Source organism: Amblyomma mixtum, chromosome 5 (genome assembly GCF_055824585.1).
Source record: "Amblyomma mixtum isolate Tamu chromosome 5, ASM5582458v1, whole genome shotgun sequence".
Taxonomy (NCBI): Eukaryota; Metazoa; Arthropoda; class Arachnida; order Ixodida; family Ixodidae; genus Amblyomma; species Amblyomma mixtum.
This window is the reverse complement of record NC_143016.1, coordinates 177,498,921-177,512,966: the sequence shown is the minus strand read 5'-3', so window position 1 is coordinate 177,512,966 and position 14,046 is coordinate 177,498,921. Positions and strand designations below refer to the sequence as shown.

Below are 14,046 nucleotides of genomic sequence, written 5' to 3'. Positions count from 1 at the left end.
GCAGGTCTACCGCCATATAAATACGGTCTAGACGTGCGTGACTCGTCCGCGGAAAGTGCGTGAATTGCACATCCCGCTCACCCTCTAAACAATCAGCCACATCTTCAATATTCTATTTTTCCACTAACTCGGACAGTCTTTCGGTACTTATGTCTCTGAATATTCTATCACTTGTTTTGTCACGCGCAGCCAAGACACAGTTGAAATCACCCATGACGATCATTTGCCTTTCGACAGTGAAGTACTCCTCAACTTTTCCGAAAAAGGCTGCCCTCTCGTCAACTTTGTTAGGTGCGTAAAGGCAGATCATTCTCCACTCCACATTCTTGTAAGCATAATCAAGCACAATAAATCGTCCATGAGAACATGTTGCATAAGCCTGAACAACCAGGCCCGGCAGCTTTTTGACGAAGAGCACACACCCAGCCGACGTTCCAACTGCATGAGCCACTACTGCGTAATACCTACACGTGAAACGCTGCACCATGCTGCCGGTCTCTTCCTCCCCGTCTACTTTAGTTTCTTGTACCGCCAACAGGTCAATGTCACAGTCTGTTATAAGTCGATATACTTGACTCTGTTTTCTTTTCCCCGCCAACTCCCTTGCATTAAGTGTGGCTATTTTCAGACTACATAGCGGAGCCATTTCGACAAAAAGGTGTAGAGACCGAGAGCATGGCGCTTACCTCTCACGTCCAGCGTATCGCTAGACGCTTTGTGTGACGCCAGGGTCCTCAGGTCGGTCGCCGTGGCCTTGCCGCAAAGGTGAACTTGCGGCGACTCGTCTTTCAGATGAAACGTTGGGGCGCGGCTTGAATGCAGGCCTCCGGGCCTGTGCAGCTTTCGTTGGAGGCTCCTATGCAGTGGTGGTAGTATCGTTGGTCCCTTCGTTGAGAGTCAGATTGTGAGGGCGCTTGACGGGAGCACTAACGGTCGCCATGCGGCTGTCGCCGTCATCCCTGCCCTCGTCGCTGCACATAGGTTCGGGCACCTCTGTTTTTGAAGTACCTGCAGATCCGCCGTCCCCTGCCGTTTCGGTTGCCGCAGCGCCTGGAAGTTCAGGCTCCTTCCCTTGGTCGCTGGGCGTCTCGGTGTCCTCCGCGGAAGCAGGTGAGGAGACGGTGGCTGCTGCTACCTTCTCCGCTCCCCCTGCTCCCTTAGCCGCCTCCTCAGCTTCAGCGGCATCCATTTGCAGCTCCGCCTTTTCGTCCTCCAACGCAGCTCCCGTGGCCGATGCGTAGGTGCGAATGCAATCAGCCTCACCATGACCGAATCGCTTACATTTCTGGCAACGCGGAATTTTGCATTCCCACCGTACGTGTCCAGTGCCGCGACAGCGCAGACATTGCATTGGCCTACCAGGCACAACCACAAGCGCAAGCTCTCCCGCCACCCTCAGCTGATGAGGAATGTCGTCGACTGTTACGCCTGGCTTCATCTTCAATAAAACAGTCCTTGTAGTAGAGGCCTTTTCAGTCATTCCTTGAACTCGGCACCTTTCGCGGGTCACTGCGGTGATCTTTCCGAACGCTGCAAATGCCGTTCTGATGTCCTCGTCATCGACGCCGTGAAGCATCCAATGCAGCCGTAGTTTGACGTGCTGGTCCTCAGGGTCGATGATCATGCACCGGACGCCTTTCACTTGCATTTCCTTCACGGCGAGCAGCCGCTTGGTTGCCTCGGGAGTGCTGAGGGTCACTGCCCATAAGTGGTTAACCTGGTACGCCCCCACCGCTATCACGTCAGGGAGAGTTCCGTTCTTGACCAGGGCATCACGGAAGTCTTCGACTTTGAAAGGCCGCCGTCGCACATCGCCATGAAGAAAAACAGTGTTTAACACCAGCCGTCCGGTAAGCAAAGTTGGCAAAAGAACCTGATACTCGTTATCAGCAGTTTCAGCAATCCTGTTTCCGCGGCCGGCACGGGCCGCAATCGCTGCTCCAGTGGAGCCCATTCCACAAGCGTTCATCACGCTCGGTGGCCGGAAGTAGAATCTCGGCCACGACTGCAGATGTGTCCGTATCAGTGCATTTGTTCGCTCCTTTTTTGCGTATAACTTGTATGCGAATAAAAAGGGAGCCCTGCCAGCCAGGACGCGCATCCGACAGGATTCGAACCTGTGCGGGGAGACCCCGATGGATTTCAAGTCCATCGCCTTAACCACTCAGCCACGACTACTTTTTTTTTAGAACCTTTTTATTGAACCAAGCACGATACATTGCTAAAAGAACTCGGCCTGCTTCGGCCGGTCACAAGTTAAAATTTCTTCAGTTGCACCAATTCATGAAGCACACTCAACCATACAGGTGGGTGCGCCTGTGCTTGGTACACATCTCGTAAGTGACATACACTCTCCACAAAGTTCTCCCTGACAGATCGAATAACAACATCTCCATTCCGGACAGCCATTCGAGTTTTCCATAAACTATGCAGGCCCAGGAGCATAATCATGTCATAAGGGACACCTGTGTCATCTTTGTCTACCGGTAAGTACCGAATGCCAATTGGTGATATGGGTAACTCTTTCTTAAGCGTACGTTGTAAAACATCCCAATAAAAAATTGGGTCCCAGCATTCAATGAACACATGTTCTATGGTTTCAGGCTTCTTGCAAAGCAAGCAGTTCGTTGTCCATGGCACAAATATGCTTCTGTCCGCAAGCCACATCTTAACCGGCAAAGTACTCGTGTGTAGTTTGAAAAAGAATGTTTTTGTGCTTGCCTTAACTGGCATCTTTTTAATTCTTTTGAGAACATCTTGCGCTGGGCCTCCAGAGTTTATTGTACGATAAAGAGGCACAGGCATTATGATGTCTATCAGATCTCTGTACAGTTTTTCCTCTTTACAGTGCTGAGGTACTCCAGTGAAAACCGCACCTTCAGGAATCGCGCAGAGTCCACAACTTCTTTCAAGTAACCTCTAACACCATAAGTTGACAATCTTACAGTAGACACTACAAAATCAGGCAGAGCGCTGCTCAGTCGTACTTGGATCATTGAACGCAAAAAGGGGTCGTTCTGATTCCTCACAAACATAAATCGGGACACAAGCTGGCGGACAAACAGGTGCGCGAGACCAAGACCGCCATCTTGAACAGTTGGAAACAAATTAGTTCTTTTGACCCTCTCCCAACTTGAACTCCATATAAACACAGCAAACACCCTGTTCATTTTTTGCACATTTACTCGCGACATAGCCAAAAACTGCAAAACATACCACACCTTGGCGATTAAGAAAATGTTGCAAACTGTCGCCCTCGCAAACATCGACAATTCTCGTCCTTGCCATGACCTTGCTTTTTCTTTTCCTCTTGGTGTCACCTCATTCCAGAAATCAGCGCTCTTGTCATAGTGCTCTAGAGGCACACCCAAGTAGTTCGATGGCACGGTTGTCCACTGCAGACTCGCGAACGCCGGCGGTGTAATATCCCAATTTCCATGCCAAAAGCCGACACTCTTCTCCCAATTAATCTCAGCACCTCTGAGCTGACAAAACCGTTTGGCGACACCAACAGTTTCCTGGACACTTTCGCGGTCACTGCAGAATACAGCTATGTCATCTGCGTACGCAATATTTTTAAAATTAGATGACTGAAACCTGAAGCCATTAATTCGATCGTTGTTAATAAGATTTAAACAGAAAGGCTCGAGATAAAGCGCAAACAGCAAGGGCGAAAGTGGGTATCCTTGCCTAACGGAGGAACGCAGAGGGACGGCTTCACTCAGGTTATTATTGACAATTATCTGCACCGTACAGTTGCTGTAGACCATTTTAAGCCCATCTTGTATTACACTGCCTAAATTCACTTGTTCCAGAACCGAGTACAGGACATCGTGCGCCACACGATCAAACGCCTTCGACAGGTCTAGTTGCATCATTGCGACTTGGCCCCCGAATACATCACATCATTCAAGGGCACTGCGAACAACGTGCATATTCGTGCAAATTGTACGGCCTTTCACTCCGCACGTTTGGTGCGGTCCAACGAGTTTCGTGATCGCACTCTGCAAACGTCGACCTAGGATCTTCATATAAATCTTATAGTCACCATTTGTGAGGGTTATCGGACGGTAAGCCCCCACTGACAGCAATTTCTCTCGGTCATCTGTTTTAGGGATAAGTACTAAGTGAGTAGTACGAAAGGAAGGTGGCATTTGTTTTACTCTATATGCTTCTGTGATCATTTCATACAAAATAGGGCTGACTTCTTTTCTGAATGTTTTATAGAAAGCAGCCCCTAGACCATCCGGCCCTGGTGTTTTCCCCAGCGGTAGTTCATCTATAGCCTTCTGAACCTCCTCCAACTAATACGCTGTTCTAGACGAGCTCGTGTATCTTCGTCTAATCGAGGCATGAGCTGCAAAAAATCATCGCACAGCCCACTCTTCACGCTTCTTTCATTCCCTATTAGCTCTTTGTAATGCTCGACAAACGCCTGCTCAATTTCTTCTCTATCGGTCGTTATTCTGTTGCGGTAACGAATCTGTCGGATTTCATTTTTTGCTGCATATCTTCTTTCGTCACACAACGCACGCTTGCTGGGCGTTTCACGCGCCCACAGCTTTTCAGCGCGTGCCCTTATCACAGCCGCTCGGTACTTATCTGTTTCTAGAGCTTCTAGCTGGCTTTTAACTTCTCGGATTCCTTTTATGTGCAACCCAGGCACTGCTGTTTCCATACATGTCAAAAAGTTTAATTGGCACTGCAATTCTTCGGTTATTTTCCTTTGATTTTGGTGAAGGATAGTTCCTCTTTCTATCGCTAGTATCTTGACGGCGTTCTTAAAGTTTTCCCAGTTACGTGCGCAGCTTCCTGACTGGGCGGAAGACATTTTAGTCACTTCTTTTTTAACTTGTTCAACGAAGGTTTCGTCTTCTAACAGTTTCACATTAAATTTCCAAAGTTTCCAGTTGAAGCGAGTCTTAACGGCTTTACTACCAAAGGTTACCATCACAAGGCTGTGATCGCTAAATGAAACGTGTTTTATATTTACTGCACACGGTCACAAATCCTATGCTTGCATACACTCTATCTAGCCTCGCATTGCTGCCGCGTTGGAAGTGCGTAAAGCACGGGTGCGAGCCTTGGGACAACATCCAACCAAGATCTTCCATTTCGTGTTCTTGAATTATTGCATCCAGGTGCTGTATACACTGATCACGCACCGGAACGTTCGCGACTCGATCCTCTGGCAAGCAAACGCATTTGAAGTCGCCCATCAAAACAACACTTTTCTCGCAGTTCAAATACAGCTCGACTTTTTCAAAAAAACTGACACGCTCCTTTTGACTATTAGGAGCGTAGACACGAATCACTCGCCAAGCATATCCAGAAAAGCTAAAATCAACAACCAGCAACCGTCCTCCTTCGGACGCAACAACAGTTTCATTTGCAATGGCCAGATTATTCTTCAGAAATAACGCACAACCTCCAGGTTTGCCAACCGCGTGACATATACAGACACTGTATCGGGACCGAAAATTTTCAACCATGCTCTCTGTGTGTTCCTGGCTCTCAATCTTTGTTTCTTGCAATGCGACTATATCCAATTCATTTTCTAGGAAGAGGCGACTGACCTGGCATTGCCGTTTCCTCGCCGCCAGTCCCCGCACGTTCAGCGTGGCTACGCGCAGTGGCACGTGAAACATTGTTCCTTCACCATTTTTAAAGGCACCCGCAGTTCGGGGAGTGCTCACCTCAGGACACCACGACACTGCAGAGGGTTCCGTACACTGTGGCATCGCAGCTAAGCTGTCCCTCGCACTTTCCCAGTCCATGGCGGAAGTTTGACGGTCGCGCTCAAAGTTCCCTTCCATGGTTTATGGTCGGCAACGTTGCATGTTGATCCGGACGCGGCAGTAGCGCGTTACCGCAGTTGAAGCGCTATTTAGGCGCCGCGTCCGCTGGTCTTCTGTCTGGTGGAATAATTGGCTTCGGCTTGAAGGACGCCCGTCGCGTCGGCGCCGCTTTAGGGGGCGGCTCCTCCGAAGGGGCGCCGTCTGTTGATTGGTCACCTTGCACTGTTTCGAGATGACCGCACTTCGTGGATAAAACCGCAGTGTTTCCCATTGTGATGTCGTTATTTTCTTGCCCTATGTGCGCCCCCTCTACTGGGCTCACAGAAGTTCTTACAGCAGGCTGCATCTCCTGGCTCGCCTTTTCCTCAGGGGCGTGTTGTAACTCCTGAGGTGGCTTGACCAGGCTTGTCTCGCTGTGCTAAACGCTGGAATGTTGAGCGCTCTTCTCATCGGCTGCTGCTTTGCCTCCAGCTGACCCTGACGCTTCCTCGGCCTCCACCTCATCCATGACATGTTCAGCCACGTCAATATTCCTTGCAGGCCCTGTCATGGTCGCGTACGTGGGTACACATTGGCTTTCGTCATGACCAAACCGGCGACATCGCGAGCACCGAGTTACTCGACAGTCGCGACGAATGTGGCCCTTCGCTTGGCATCGGAGGCAGAGTGGGGGCCTTCCAGCGACCACCAAAAGCGCAGGTTCACCGGCAATACGAAGCTGGTGAGGTATGTCCTCAACTGTGACGCTTGACTTCAACTTCAGGCTTAGCACTCGGGTTGTTGAATCATTTTCTGTTACGCCGAACACACGCCAGCGCTCCTTCGAGAGCTCGGACACTTCGCCATACGGCAGGAAGGCCCCACGTACTTCTTCGTCAGTCACGTTGTGGAGAACCCAGTGCACTTTAACACGCACCTCTTGCTTGTTGGGGTCGATCACGAGACACCGGTGCTCCTTGACGCTAATGCTCCCGGCAGCGAGGATTTTCTTTACAGCTTCAGGGTTCTTAAACGTAACCGCCCACACATGATTCATTTGAAATGCTCCCAAGGCCACAACCTCGGGAAGCAGTTCCAAACGGGCAAGGGCGTCCCTGTAGTTCTCGACCCTATACGGCCGCGCTCGAACGTTGCCGTGCAAAAATACGGTATTTAAAACTATACGACCTGTAGGGAGGTGGGGCAGCATAACTTCGTAACTGCGGATGCCACAACTGCGGATGTGTCCATATCAGTGCATTTGTTCGCTCCTTTTGTGCGTATAACCTGTATGCGAATGAAAAGGGAGCCCTGCCAGCCAGGACGCGCAGCCGACAGGATTCGAACCTGTGCGGAGAGACCCCAATGGATTTCAAGTCCATCGCCTTAACCACTCTTTTTTTTTCTTTATTTCCGGATACTTATACAGTACAAAATCGCACACGGAAAAAATAAAGCGAACTCACAGCCAAAAGTTCACGTGGAAATGATAGTAATAAGGAAGCTGTCATCCTTAGGTGGGATGACGTAGTCATTTTAAAACTCTCTCAAATAGATCAAGGGCTCTAATCATGGCAGCCATTCTGGAACTGTACACTTCAATTTGTGCATTTCAACAAAGGCATGCATACTTTCACGAAAGTAGAGCCTTGCAGGGCGAGCATCGGGGTCTAAATGATACCCAGCCATCCGGGACCGCCAGAGGCTGTGCAGACCGATTAACATGACGGTATCAAAAGGTATGCCGTCTTCGTTATCTGTTGACAGGAACCTGATGCTATGTGTATCTAACGGTAAGTCTTTTTTAAGGGTTCTTTGCAGCACGTCCCAAAAATAAACCCCCTCCCAACAGTGTAGAAAAACATGATCTATTGTCTCAGGCTGTTTGCATATTAAACAAAGCGACCCCCATGGCAGAAAAAAACCCCTGTCTTCAAGAAATGTTTTTACCGAGAACGTTCCAGTATGCAGTTTAAAGAAAAACGTTTTTCCTGGGGAAACTGGCATCCTTTTGACCCGCTTCAATACATCTTGACCCGGATAGCCGTTGTACAAGGCTCTGTACACAGGAACGGAGAAAAAGTCATCGCACACATCCTTATACAATTTTTTCCTATTGACTGAACACAAATATTGAATCGAAAAACGAGTTGTCAAAATTCTGACGCAGTTTACGACGTCTCTTAAAAAACCAAAAAGGCGCCCTGGCATACTTTCTGTGGCAACAACAAAATTTGGCAACGCCCGCACGAGCCTTACTTGGCAAACAGTGCGCAGAAATGGATCATTTACGTCGCGGAAGAAAATGAATCTGTTTACAAGCTGTCGGGCGAATAAGTGTGCTAGCCCAAGACCCCCGTCTTTGACACGCCGAAACAAGTTATCCCCTCTACACCGTTCCCAATTCGACGCCCAAACAAAAGCGGCAAATACCCGATGCAGCCTCTGAATGTTTAACCTGGAACAGTGAAGCGTTTGCATTACATACCACAACTTGGCAACAAAAAACAGATTACACACCGTTGCGCGTGCAAAGATAGACAGCGGCACACCGCTCCATTTGTCAGCCTTCTCACGGATTTCTTGGGCTTGATCGCGCCAAAATGGCTCACTGTCTTCATAGCATTCTAGAGGCACACCCAAGTACTTAACCGGTGTTGTGGCCCAAGTCACGTTGGCAAACGTGTAAGGCGTCGATGGCCACTCTCCGTGCCAAAACCCTAGACACTTTCCCCAATTCACCGGACTTCCAGTGGTCGTGCTGAAATCTTTCACGGCTTCGACTGCCACGCTAACGCTCTCTCTGTTCGTACAGAAGACGGCTGCGACATCAGCATACGCCAAAAGTTTGACCTCCGTCATGTGGACTTGGAAGCCCTGTACAGATTCATTCTCAACGATTGACAAGCACAAAGTTTCAATATAAATGCAGAACAGAAGCGGGCTGAGGGGGCAACCCTGACGCACCGAACGTCGCACGTTCACGGGTGCACCAAGTTCCTTGTTGACAATTAATCTTGTAGTGCAGTTTCGGTACGCCAAGGCTACGCCCTCGCTGATAACAGAACCCACATTAATGTAATCTAGAACTGCAAACAAGGGATCATGGGAAACACAATCAAACGCTTTTTCAAGGTCGAGTTGCAGAACCGCAACGCTACCGCATGTTGCATCACAACACTCCAGTACGCATCTCGCCTTATGTATGTTCGTAGCAATGGTCCTTCCCTTGATCCCGCAAGTCTGGTGAGGCCCAACAATCTCCTTAATAACGGTCTGTAATCTGGCTGCTAGTACTTTCATTAGTATCTCGTAATCAACATTTGTTAGGGCTATTGGCCTGTATGACGTCACCAATCTCAATTTCTCAGTTTGTTCTGTTTTAGGGATTAGTACAGTATGTGACGACGCAAAAGAAGGCGGCAACAAGTTAAGATCGTAGCCTTCGTTAAATACTGCAGCTAACAATGGGGACAACACTTTTTTAAATGCTTTATAAAAAGCCGCGCTCAAGCCATCAGGCCCTGGCGACTTCCCTGGATTTAGATTATCAATGGCACGCTCAACTTCATGTTCGGAAATCGGCAGCTCCATTCTTTCTGTTGTGTCAGCATCTAGTCGTGGCAAGGAAGAAAGAAACACGCGCTTAAACCTGTCCATGTTCATGTCGCGAAATGCAAACAGTTGCTGATAGTATTCGTAAAACGCACGTGCAATGCCGTCTTTATCTGTCACGAGGTTGCCGTTCCACTCTATCTCTTCTATGTCGTTTCGACGACCATGCGCTTTCTCGAGACCGAGAGCCCGTTTAGTGGGCGTTCCGCCTGCTGCGCATCTTTCGGCCCTGGCGCGAACGAGCGCTCCTCGATATCGATCTTCATCTAGTAACTCAATTTTCTTTTTCAGTTTTCTGATATCGTCATTATAGACCCCTGGCTCTTTGCACTCGTGCGCTATTAACTGATTTAGTGTCGCCCTTAAACAAGCTTCTCGCTTTTCGTCATGTCGAATACAACTGCCTCTTTCTATAGCTTTCATCTTAATTTCTTCTTTGCACCATTCCCACTGCTCTCCAATGGTGGTGCAAGGCCGTTGTTCTATCTCTTTAAGCTTCCCTACAATTATTTCAACTAAAGCTTCATCTTCTAAGAGTTTGGAGTTTAGCTTCCACAGTCCCCACACAAATTTTTTCTTTCGGTTTCTAGGGCCGATTGTACAGGTGCCCCAAAAGTAATACGGAGCACGCGAGCGGCGGCCGAAATGGAAAAAACTGCCTCTTCCGTAACCGAGAGTAGAGTAAGCATGAAATGTTTACGGGCATAATGCGAAGCGCACGCGGACACGACGATACGCAGGCCTGACAAGAATGTATATGCAGCGCGTTCGAAACTGTCCGAAGTGCGTAGAGGCGAAAGCGTTTTCAGCACCACTTTGCGTATGTGACACTGGTGATGTTACCACTGGATTACGTCACACATAATTCATGACGAAGTAATGACAAATTACTGATTGGTGTGTAATGACTGATTAATGACTAAATACTAATAAACTGCTAATTAATGACGCTTAAGCTTCGCCTTTAGGAGTGGAACGCGACAGCGGGTTGTAGCGCTGCCAGGCAGTCCGCAAAACGCCACCACCCGTTCGGCGTGATGCCTCGTCCTTTGAACGCGACACTTTTTGTGGAAAGGAAATTACGCAGTAATTCTCTGCCATCTCGGTGGACACCCGAGCCGCACCTTACAGGAAGGTAGGAACGCCACCACCCGTTAGGCGCGGTGCCTTGCCCTTTGAACGCAACGTTTTTTGAGGACAGGAAATGGAGCAGTAATTCTCTGTCATCGCGGTGGACACCCGAACCGCACCGTAAAGCATTTCGTGCTTAAATATTGTGGCATGTATGTGCTTTTTGCACGGGTTATGAAAAATCGGAAATTATAATTCCGTGCATTATTAACCCACAGCTCGACTGATATCTTGATAAACATTGAGAAGGCACTGGCAGCAGTTATTTTTTGTGACTCGTTTGGAGACCAACCGGCGCTTGCATGCCGGTCGCGTAGGAGGGCTTAGAGAGTCTCGTTAAATCTCGTTAAGTCTCGTACGGTGCCCGGATGTTCTCGTTTCAGAGCCCGGATGATGGCTCTCGGTCTCGGCGTGACGTCACCACACTGCCGACAACGGGAGCTAAAAGCATTTCATGCTTAAAAAACTGCATGCCAGCGCACTCTATCAGCAGATGTACGGCAAAGAGCGAAGGGGCGTCGGCACATCCGGCTGACCCATCTCGATAACTTGATGCTCGCGTTATCGCCTCAACGAGCGAAGCTGCGCTGCTACCGTCCCTGCCCGCCAGGGGCGCTTTCAATACCTCATGGTTTGTTGTTCGTTCGGGCCGTGCAGAGAGAGAGAGAGAGAAAACTTTATTTACAGAGGAATTCGGGGCACGCCCCAGGGTCCCCGCACGACCCCACTGCACTCAAGTGTTTATGTTCCGAAGGTCCATAACACTGGCAGCACGGCCGGTGGCGATGGTCTGCACGGCCGGGTCCTCCGAGCGCAGCAGGGTCTCCCAGTCCTCCCAGGTCTTGAGGTTCTCTAGGTCCCGCGGGGGAGGGTCCGCCGGGCAGAGGGAAAGGATGTGGAGGGAAGAAGCGAAGGGTTCTGGGCATAGGGCGCAAGCAGTAGTGGGGAAGGAGGGATGATAGTGGGTTAGGGTAAGGGGCGAGGGGAGAGTATGTGTTTGTAATCTGCGCCAGAGTGTTGCGTGTCTGTTATCTAGGGAGGGGTGGGGCGGGGGGTAGAGCTGGCGAGAGGCTCTGTATGCCTGGGTCAGCTCACTGAATGAGTGCTTGCGATCCCTCGTGAATCCCCGATCCGAGGCCACCTGAGCCCGGTTTAAAGAACCTCGGGCTAAAAGGTTGGCGGCCTCGTTTCCGGGATTCCCGGAGTGCGCGGGCACCCATATCAGCTCCACTTGGCGGGGCGGGGGGGCATCGGGCGAGTCCAGTATGCGAAAAGCAGGGACATGGACTCGGCCTCGAGAAAAATTTAGAATCGCAGTTTTAGAGTCGTATAAAATGTACCGGGCTTCCGTGCGGGTTATAGCAAGGGCAATGGCGGCTTCCTCTGCAGCCTCTGGGGAAGTGTCTGGAGGGAGAGGTAGTGTGAGGAGGGCGGATAAAGAGGAGTCCACCACAGCTGCTGTCGCTTCATCACCCGTGCAGGCAGCGTCCACCCACACGGCGTCCGGCTGGGGGCCGTACGCTCGATGGAGTGCCTTCGCACGGGCTCTGCGGCGCTGCTCATTGTGGGACGGGTGCATATTCCTCGGGAGCGGCCTGATGAGGAGCTCTCGGTGAAGGGATCGTGGGATGGCGAGGAGGGTTGGGTCGTTGGCCGGTATTTTGATTCCTAGGGTGTCCAGGATATACCGACCTGTGGAGGTTTGTGTGAGCCTGATGTATTGGGCCTGTCGGTGGGCCTCCACCAGTTCCCCGATCGTATTGTGGAGGCCCAGGCCTAGTAATCTGTCTGTGGGTGTGTTGAGGGGAAGGTGAAGTGCTACCTTGAATGCCTTGCGAATCAAAGCATCCAAAGCGTTTATGTCATGTTTGGATAGGTGTAAGTATGGGGTAGTGTACAGCACACGGCTGAGGACAAAGGCATGAATGAGGCGACATAGGTCGCGCTCCTTCATGCCTCTATGACGTCCAGAAACTCTGCGGATGAGGTGCGATATCGCGCCTAGAACCTGCTTGAGTTTCTTGAGGGTGGTGGTGTTTTTGCCATCGTTCTGGATGTGCAGGCCCAATACACGAAGGGTTCCAACCTCAGGTACCGGGTCACCATTCAGTTCAATGGCAATGGGGGAGCGGGGGCAGCGGTGGTTCTTAGGCCGGATGAGGAAGAGTTCGGACTTCTCTGGGGAGCAAGACAGTCCGATGGTCCGTGCGTAATCTTGGGTGAGGGTGGCTGCTTCCTGTAAGGTGTTCTCTATGGCTCCGTCACTGCCGTGAGTGGTCCACAGGGTGATATCGTCGGCATAAAGAGTGTGCTTCAGGTGGGGAATAGTGGCCAATTTTCGGGCGAGGGGGATGAGGGTAATGTTAAAGAGAAAGGGGGAAAGGACGGACCCTTGAGGGGTGCCGATACTCTGAAGAGTGTAGGAGGGGGAAGACAGAGGGCCGAAGTGTATCTCAGCTGTGCGGTTAGTGAGGAATGCTTGAATGTAGGCATACGTGCGCACACCCACATTCAAGGGGGATAGAGCAGTCATGATCGCCTGATGTTCAATGCGATCAAAAGCTTTGGAGAGATCCAAAGCTAAGACTGCCTTGGTGTGACCCGGAAGAAGCGGATCGAAAATGTCGTGTGAGAGTTGCAGCTTAGCGTCCTGTGCGGATAGATGGGGGCGAAACCCTACCATGCTATGCGGGTAAAGATTGTTGTCCGCCATGTGACTTGTGAGTCTCGCTAACACAACATGCTCTAGGAGCTTCCCAAGGCATGAGGTTAGCGAAATAGGGCGAAGGTTTTGAAGTGTAAGTGGTTTGTTGGGTTTAGGTATGAATATTAGCTTCGCGTGGCGCGAGGACTGCGGGAGGTTACCCTCCCTCCAGCACTGGTTGAAGTATTTCGTAATGTGGGGGAGCGATTGGTCATCCAGATTACGCAGCATGGAGTTTGTGATTTGGTCTGCACCAGGTGCGGAGTTGGCGCGGAGAGTCAGGAGGGCCGCTCTGACTTCCGTCTCCGTGATGTCGGTGTCGAGTTTTGGATTTGCTTAAATGTTTGCCATCGGCACCGTGCGCTTTATGCTTCGTAAGGAACTGCATTATCTTTGTCTGCGCAACAGCCGAAGTTTGTGCTACACATGGTGGCGAGTTTGTGCGCTGACGAGTATAAGCACTCGAGCAAGTTTTGGAAAAAGCGGTGAAAACTGCTTCGCTCTAGGGAACGCATGACAAAAAAAAAAACAATAGCATGCATGTGCTGTCTTTGATAAAAATAGGTGCTCAATGGCATAGCAAGTGGGCTAATAATTCAAGACCAATTTCTTCAACAAGAATTCAATTTCTTACACTGGAGAACAAAAACCTAACGAAATAAAGGTAGAAATGGGTGGCAGAAAGGAGGCAGTTAAAAAAAATAACCTCGAAAGGTGCCGTTTTATGCAACTCAACAGTTTCATAACTGGTAAAGCCCCACGCAGGTTGACGACATAGGTCAAGCGCCGAAGAGATTCGTACAAGGGGTCGACGTCGCT

The 14,046-nt window shown here is 50.1% G+C and overlaps 1 non-coding gene and 2 pseudogenes across 1 annotated transcript; all 3 read right to left on the bottom strand.

The window, feature by feature from the left end:
* Positions 1 to 706: 706 nt before the first annotated feature.
* LOC149344854 (uncharacterized) lies at positions 707 to 1,624 on the bottom strand (annotated as a pseudogene).
* A 472-nt stretch (positions 1,625 to 2,096) lies between these two features.
* TRNAS-UGA (transfer RNA serine (anticodon UGA)) lies at positions 2,097 to 2,175 on the bottom strand. Its single transcript has one exon. It is a non-coding gene; the product is annotated as a tRNA-Ser (tRNA).
* An 81-nt stretch (positions 2,176 to 2,256) lies between these two features.
* On the bottom strand, positions 2,257 to 3,266 carry LOC149344852 (uncharacterized; annotated as a pseudogene).
* Between the last annotated feature and the right edge of the window lie 10,780 nt (positions 3,267 to 14,046).